The 8,776-nt window shown below is 46.5% G+C and overlaps 1 long non-coding RNA gene across 7 annotated transcripts in view; it reads left to right on the top strand.

Annotated features, from left to right (window-relative positions):
* The window catches only part of LOC309522335, a 53,014-nt gene extending 45,372 nt beyond the window's left edge, over window positions 1–7,642 (top strand). The window contains exons 1-2 of one of the 7 annotated variants that reach the window (XR_014215033.1): window positions 72–99; window positions 6,772–7,642. This is a non-coding gene — a long non-coding RNA (uncharacterized lncRNA). The other 6 variants (XR_014215034.1, XR_014215035.1, XR_014215036.1 and 3 more) reach the window with 6 other exon arrangements.
* Window positions 7,643–8,776: the final 1,134 nt, after the last annotated feature.

Here is an 8,776-nt window from a genome sequence, read left to right as displayed (position 1 = left end):
ATTCCCTCCATAACACGCACAGACATTTCCCCTTACTTTCTAGGAGGAAAAAAGTGTTATGGTGCAAAAAATACGATATTTAGGGCTTAAAACACTCAAGTGAGTACAAGAAATTGGAGCCAGAAATGAACTGGCAGTCAATGCAGCTCTTAGAACAGGGCCTATATGAGGTTATGTTCAGATTTTATTTTCATACAATCCAGTCTGAGGGAGTGCATGGTTCTGGGACAGTTAGCTTAGCACAGTATTTAAGTGTGCTCTGTAGCATTCTGTTCAAAAGGACATAGTGAATCATCATCATCATCATCATCATCATTATTATTTAAATTTATTGGTCTTTTTTACCATGGTAATTCAAAGCAACTTTCAATAGATGTACCTACAAACACATACACTGAAAGCAGCATGAAAGAAAAAATAAAGGAAAATCCTATTTTTAAAAGGCAGAATTAAAACATTCCACCCACTCAAGGCCAAAGATAATTGAGAAGCAAAGGCCTGGTTAAAAATGATTTTTATATAATGATGGTGCCAGAACATTCCACAAACAGGGAGTCACCACCGAAAAGGTTCATTCTCACATTGCCACCCTCCAGATCTTCTGGCTCTCTTTGACAGAGGAGTGTGGAGGAAGGGAGGGGGAGAAGGCAGGATCTGCACCCGAGATCGAGATCACCTGCATGGCTCTCTGTGACAGATTTCAATTTCAATGTGGGGAGGGGGGGTGAGACAAAAAAGTCCACACCAGGTACCACCTGACCTTGCTACGCCACTGGTCCACAATTGACTGTCCCTCTTTGATTAGGATTAATTCTTCTTTGGTCTTCTATTTTCTTTCCGTTTCCCTTTGGTTTAAATATTATTGCCTCTCCTAATACATTTTAGACAGATACTGTGTGTGTGTGTGTAAGCTCACAGGTGAAATTTAATTGTACCTCTTTAAAGTTATAAACAGTACTTTTTCAGAAGAGTAAAATCCCTTTGTTTACTTTATAAATCTAACCTACACTTTTTTTCAGTCGTGTTTACAAACCTGTTTCACCTTCCCCAGCCGGTCTCTTTCCTAATTCCTCTGCCCCTTAACTCCTTCAGCTTTGACCAGTGAGAGGGCTAACACCGGTAGCATAGCCAGGGACAGGCTCACTCACTGGACTGTGACTTGCTCCCTCCACCACCTGCTGGTCATAATGACACATAAAAAGTCCCTTGCAGCATTAATCCAGTGGGTGCAAATGTCTTCATTTTCAGCATGCAATCATTGCAGGGCTTGGGTGAGAAATTAGTATTTTCTTCCCACATAAATACATTCTGGATATAAATAAGTGTGTTTCACACTGCTCCTTTCATCATCTTATTATTAAGGTGACTCTCTCGCCATTTCATCTTGACCCACACTTGAATAAACCTTCAAAGAGATGTGTGCTTACAGTACTTAGAAATTAGTGCTGGTATAGTCTATTGGCTGAAGGTGTTGGATTGGGGAGGGCATGCTCATCACTTCTTGCCACTTATTAACCCATCGTGACAATCGTGACAAAGGGCTGAGGGAAAAGCTATGGGAAGAGGGGCTGGCTTGGGACCATGGACCTAGCCAAGGTGGCAGCAGTGGCGATGCTGGGTGCTCCGGCACCCAGAGCAGCACCCATGCCGTGCACTTGGGGGTGAGGACGATCTGCCCAAGGGGGCCTATCAGCGTGGCTGCATGATTCTCCCCAGGGGCCTTCAAAGAGATGTGTGTTTACTCAGAAATAACCGTATTTTTCGCTCTATAACACGCACTCGACCATAACACGCACATAGTTTTTAGAGGAGGAAAACAAGAAAAAAAATATTCTAAACGAAACAGTGGATGTATGATTTTTGTGGTTCATGCTGTGGCCACAGACATGTGATCTGATGGTGAGTTTGGGGTAGCCCAATGCAAAAATCCTGAGGATCCATGTGGACCCATGCTTTGTAACCACGTTTTTGCACCACTGCGGCCCCAGGCAACAGTGGGTGCGTGATTTTTTTGGTGCAAGCTGTAGCCATGGACATGCTATGTGATCTGCTGGTGAATTTGGGGTGACCCAGTGCAAAAATCCTGAGGATCCATGTGGATCCGTGCTTTGTAACCAGGCTCTCTGTCCCTCTCTTCTCCCCACTCAGTGGCTCTTCTCCCGCTTTGCTGTTTCAAACCGAGCAAAGCGAGCCACGGAGGAGAGAAGGAAGGGGGTCCCCCCACCATCCGTAGGCATTCGCTCCATAACACGCACATACATTTCCCCGTACTTTCTAGGAGGAAAAAAGTGAGTGTTATGGCGCAAAAAATACGGTAGTTCTGCAGGCAGGGAGCTGTTCCCTCAGCCCTGCTCAACAGCGGCCTGCAGGCCTTGCTGCCAAGGAAGATGGACTTTTCCCATCACTGACAAGCAGAGAGAAGGCTGCCCCCCCCCCCTATGAGGGACTGAAAGAGGGACTTTCACTGAAGCCCTTCTGCAGATGGGGTGTGTTAGTTGAATTTAGATTTAACTTCCGAAGACCAAAGAGAGGGAACTGAACCTGAAGGACTCTAGTTCATGTATGATATGTGTGTGCACACTGCGGGGACATGAAAAAGGAACCCCCTAACATCTCCCCAGAAGCCCAGTACAGTGGTACCTCAGGTTCAGAACTTAATTCGTTCTGGAGGTCTGTTCTTAACGTGAAACTGTTCTTAACCTGAAGCACCACTTTAGCTAATGGGGCCTCATCCCGAAGCAAAGTTCTTAACCCGAGATACTATTTCTGGGTTTGCGGAGTCTGCAACTGGAAGCGTCTGTAACCCGAGGTACCACTGTATCTTTGCCAGAACAAGCGCCAGAAAATAAGGACCTTGTCTGTCGGAGCATATTGTTGCATGCAACCACAATCTCCAAGCGGTGAAAGATTCTAGGCATTCTTTTTTAAAAAAGTTTTTATTGAGTTTTATAATTTTATCATATTACAACATATCAAATCATCAAAATAAAAGGCGTACATTTCCCCAGTTTCCCCCCTCCCTAAACCTTCTCTTCTGGTTTTTCCTCCATATTGACTTCACCTGCTTGCTTGCTTTCTTCTATCTTCATATGGATTCTCACAGGTTATTGTTATCTCTTATCGTTTTAACATCATCTTTATAGTTTTTATATTAATTTTTATAGTTTTTATAGTATATATAGTTTTTATATTTATTCTCTTGCGGTTTCCCCCCCATATTGCCTTCCCCTGCTTGCTTTCTTCTATCTTCATATGGATTCTCTATATAAATTATTGTTAGCTCTTATCATTTTAACATCATCTTTATAGTTTTTATATTGATTTCTGTTAACTGCAAGTGTTTTCTCCAATCCTACTCCTGTTTCTGTAATGGTTCCCAGTCTTTTTTTAAAATTCTCTATTGTCTTTGTCTCTGAGTTTTTCTGTTAATTTCGCCTTTTCAGCATATTGCACCCGTTTTTGTAGCCCTTCTTCCTTAGCTGGTATTTCTTCCCTTTTCCATCTTTGGGCAGGTAACATCCTAGCCGCAGTCGGGGCAAGACCAAAGAGTTTCATCTTTCCTCTTGGCAGCTCTGGCCCTGGACTCCCCTTCCCCGCCCCCTCCCTCGCCTGCCAGCCAATCCGCTGGCTGGGGGGCGTGGCCGGGCCCCATTTAAACCGAGGCGCGAGCTTCCTCCAACTGCCGGCTTCTGCCTTCCTCGGTCTCCCTTGCTGGGGCTTGGCGGCTCCCTCTGCCGCTGCGGGGAGAGCTGCTGCCCCAACCCCCGAGCTACAGCGGAGAGCAGATCTGGGGGCGCCCTTATAGCCGCTCTGCCGCTGCGACGGGAGGGAGAGCCGCCCATTGGAGCCTTCTACACTTAGGTTGCCCAGCTGTGTGAGTGAAGGGCAAGGGGCTGCTTCGTGGCTCTGCGCAGCCACTGGGACCTTGCCTCAGACCTAAGAGTGTGTGTGTCCGTGTCCCGCCTTCCCTGCATCCCATATAGTCCATTGGCTCCATTTCCTCGCTTGGCCTCCTAGGCGCCTGTCGGTCTTTGCTTGCTTTGGGAGAGCGAAGTGGGTTAATTTCGCGGAGCTTTTTTTGGGGGGGGGGGCAGTTGATTTCCTTCCGTGAAAGTCAACCCTCTCTTCGCCCACCGGCTTTTGCTGTGTTATTCTGCCGGCTGCAGGGCTTCCTCATAGCGAGCTTCCCTTCCTTTCCTGACAGTTAACCTCTGGGCGAGGTATAAGTAATTTATTATTATTATTATTTCTTCGCCCACCGGCTTCTGCTGTCCTGAGGCGTCCGTGTTGTTTTTGGCCACGTGGGTTTCATTACAAGCTCTGTTAACGGTTTACCGTTTACGGTTAACGGTTACGGCGGCCATTTTTGAAGTGGGCAAACGACCTATATTCTACAGGTCTGCGAAGCTTGGCTGTGGGCCGCCATTTGGTCGCAGTCGTGGTCCGAGGGCGACCCATCAGAGTCTGTTATACACGTAGTCGCATTCAGCTGCAGCAGTAGTAGCAGGCGTGTTAAAACTGCTTTTTGGCTCGGTTTTCTTGTGCTTAAGGCTTTGGCTGGGGGAAATTTTGCGCCGCTGTGCGGGATTGTCAGGTCTTCTTGCTGCATTGGCCCCTAGTGAGCCGCTTCCATTATGAGTAATTCTGTGCTGAAGTTTATTTATTTACTTAATTTTGATTAAATATCACTTTTTTATTTTTACACAATTAAAATTGATTTCCAGAATTTTGAGTCTAAGTGAAGCTTTAAAGCATAATTAATAATAATATAAATAATAAATTTGAAATAAAAATAAAAGAAACAAATACATGTAAGTCTGCGCTTCACTGCATTGTCCCTCTGTATTTGAATCTGGTTACTTTGCTTATGTGGTTAGCACCAATCATGTGGGTTGCTGTTTTGTTCGGGTGTTTTGCATTCAGTACAGAGGAATCCTTTTAGTGGTGCAGCAAGAAAACTGCTGGCACACTTGCAAAGCTAAGCAGCGCCCTGGATGGTTTCAAGTTGGATGGGGCACCACATTTGATCTACAGACCTGATTTAGAGGATGTAATTGAAGGTTAACTATACAACAGCTGGTTCATTTTATCACTTGGGTTCCTTGGGTGGGCTCACTTTATCAGGCTGCGGTGTGTTTAAGAAGAGTTTAGTGGATTAGCTTAGTTAAATCACTTAGAATTTTTATTGCTTAATTTGGTCTAGCACTAATCACTTACAGGCACTCAGGATATTTGGCAGTCGAATCATTTGAAGATTGCTTCAGTTCATATTGTAACTGCCTGGTCAATAATTCTGAGCCAAGCTTGCCTGCGCATCTGGTTCTGAACCAATCAGGGCAACAGGTTTTTTCTGTGGTAGTTCTAGAACTGCGATTGGGGTTGTCTCATGGCTCCCAAGAAGAACCAGGCATCCGCTGCTGCTGGCACTGGGTCGAAATGTGCTCCGGCTACCAGGGCCCGGTCCCAGTCAGCCCAGTAAGGAAGGGGTTCCTCACTTGCAGGGCAGGCAGTAGGGCCATTGGAGTCAGCATTGGCAGGTATGGCAAAAGACCCACGGGCAATGCGCCAGTTTTTTGCTGAATTGGATACCTTGATGCAGCAGTTTAGGCATGAGGACGTGAGCCAAGATGCAGACCCTGAGTCTACCCCTGATTTTATTCCTGACACTGCAGCCAGTGCTTCCAGTGGGTCTCAGACCAGCGATGAGTCTGAGGAGCTGCCTGGTACGTCCCAGGCTCCCTCTATTTAGTGATATGCAGCTTTCCGGCTCGGCATCTCGGCCTACGTCTTCTGCACCCTAGCCCCGGAGTAACACGCCCTCCACTGCATCGCACCCGTGTCGCACGAGAGTCTTCCAATGCTCAGCATGGGGCGGCAGAACAGTCATGGCGCACAGGCGCTAGGGTCACCTGATCCACAGGCAAGACAGCTTCTCCTCCTCCTTCCCAATCGTCCTCTGGGCGGCAGCCCTCTTTAGCATCGCTCTTGACTTATTTCCTCAATCTCCTTCCCTCCCTCCCTATTTTCAGGTTTCAAATTTGGCCTTGCTATGGACCTCGGTTAGTTGCCATTGAGGGGCCTGGTAGGAATTTTTCCACTTGGCAAATTGGCATGGGCCATTTGGTTTTTGCCTATCTCGTAGTAATAATCACAACTTTGTAAGGTTTGGCGGTTAGGCATTGGGTTTATCTTATGATAGAGGAAGGGTGGTGTGGCCATCACCTGCCCCTTCAATCTTAAAGGTATTCCGTTAATGGAATCCGGGGGTGTGGACCTTGTCCGAAGTCCAGGACTAGGCTCACCCTACAGAAAAATAGGAATACCTATTTATCGTGTTTCCAAAGGTGCTGTGCACCGGGGGTGGGGCTAGCCACCTGTGGGGGCACCGCCAGAAGTGAGCAGTTAGCGTCCCAGGGGGGTGCTGCCCGCGGTGAACATTTCGTTACTTCTGCGTCGCCGTGGAGTGCAACCCGAAAGTGCTCAGCCTGAAGCAACTTCAACCCGAGATATGACTGTACTTAACTTGAGGCTCATGCCTCAAGTTTATTAAAAATCTTTGCATCCTATATCTACTCAAGTATTTTTATCTCCCCTTCAGCAGATGTAGACCAAGTCTGATGCATCATAAAGGCTACAATCCTACATACACTTAGCTGGGAATAGGTCCCTTTGAACCAATTTGGGTTTACTCCAGAGTAGATAAGCATAGGGTTGCATTGGAAATCCCTCTGTTGACACTTTTTATTTCAAAAATATCTTTTTAATTTGCAGGCTTGCCACGTGACCTCCAAAAACAGACTCACCGTTATGAGAAAGCACATCAAATCTAGCCTTGAAACAGAGGCCTCCTTGCACAATAGTTGGGTTGTACCTGCCAATCTGAAAGCAAGCAAACATAGACACTGAACTTTCTAAGTTGCCAGAACACCTGTCATCAAAGTTGCATCTGCACCTGCATCACACAAAGTTGTCAACAAAGTTGCATCTGCCAAGGTCTCTCCTCAATTCTCCTTGCTTCATGATCCACCATTTACTGACAGAAGATTGGTAAGCAATTGATCATGAATTGTTAAAAAACAAAAAAAACATAAACACCACCCTACATAGCAAGCTCCACAGCATGTTTCCCCCATAAGGTCACTTTGTCTGTTACCTTTGCAGGGAGAATTGCTCCTCCAGTAGTGTCTGGAATGCAGACAGACAAGGTGCATAGAGAGACTTCTCACACCAGTGATTGGGAACGCTAGGAGGAGAAGCAGGCACTGGATTCAGCCGACCTAGACACACACCAGTGATGCATCAAGTGAGCATCTTCCCAGCAACAGCACATTGACGTGGTGCTTGAAATGGTCCTTTAGTCCAATGGTGGAGTTAAGAATCAAGCTCAGTCACTGAAGTCACCCCCCTCCCATGCTAATACTTTGGCTTAAGAAAAAGGGAGCCAGTCGTTATTTGGGCAATGTAGGATAGAGAGGGATAGCGAGACAGAGAGGGATAGCAGTTGCATTGGAAGAAAGCATGGACACCGCAGGGTCTTGAACCCCGTTCTGGGATCCGGTAGTGCCAATCACCAGTGTCTTTTCCTTTTTTTTGAGCAATGCAACAAGGGGAAAAGCAAAACCTGAGAGAACATTCACGGGGGGGACGGACCTTAAGATGTCAAGAAGAGCTCTGTGGAGAGAGCAACAGAAAAGAAAATGGGAAAAAGGAGACACTAATACAAAAAACATTGTCTTGAAAAAAGACCACTGAGTGGTGGAATGTGAACTTACCTAAAGCAGCACAGCCCAAATGCAGGTGACTCTCACTTCAGGTACAGTGAACTCTTGAAAACTTGAAGGAAAGAGGAGCTGGAACAAAAGAAGTGTTCTCTCACCAGGTGAGCCTCCTTGTGGTAACATGGAATAGGGCCTCTTCTGACAACTCAGTCACCGCAACCCGATAAGAGTTTTGGCACAATGAGTTGCAGACAGAACACAGTAGAGATTTTCTCCCTAGCCAAGAAAGGCATACTCTGGGAAGCCTGAAGGAAAGAAGAGATGGAACAATAGAAGAAGTGTTCTCCTACCTGCAGGTGAACCTTTTCTTACCACCATGATTTCTGGGATGCAGCTGGAAGAGCTGGCTTCATTTGAGGGTTGGGAGCTCTTTGGAGATACCTGTGAAGAGACCACCAGAAAAGAAAACGGGGAACAGGAGAGACCAATACAAAAAACATTGTCTTGAAAAAAAAGGACCGCTGAGTGGTGGAATGTGAACTTACCTAAAGCAGCACAGCCCAAATTGTGAACTCTTGGAAACTTGAAGAGCTGCAACAAAAGAAGTGTTCTCCTACCTGCAGGTGAGCCTCATTGTGCTGACATGGAATAGGGCATTTTCTGACAACTCAGTCACCTCAACCTGAAAGAGTCTTAGCACAATGAGTTGCAGACGGAACACAATAGAGATTTTCTCCCTAGCCAAGCAAGGCATACTCTGGGAAGCCTGAAGGAAAGAAGAGATGGAGCAAAAGAAGGGTTCTACCTGCAGGTGACCCTTTTCTTACCACCATGACTTCTGGGACTCAGCTGGAAGGGCTGGCTTCATTTGAAGGTTGGGAGCTCTTTGGAGATACCTGTTGTCAGGGGTTCAGGAGCAGAGGCGAGGGCAAGGGAGGAAACAGAGAGCGAGGGGGAGGAGTCCGAAGGAAAGATGAGCGATGACGACGACCCGAGATCTCCAAGTCTTTCCAGTGAATCGGAAGATTCACAGAAAGGAGCGCCAGTGACCAGAGCAA

Source organism: Podarcis vaucheri (genome assembly GCF_965113315.1).
Source record: "Podarcis vaucheri genome assembly, chromosome: 17".
Lineage (NCBI taxonomy): Eukaryota > Metazoa > Chordata > Lepidosauria > Squamata > Lacertidae > Podarcis > Podarcis vaucheri.
Note: the sequence above shows the minus strand (reverse complement) of the source record. Positions and strands in the feature narration are given on the sequence as shown.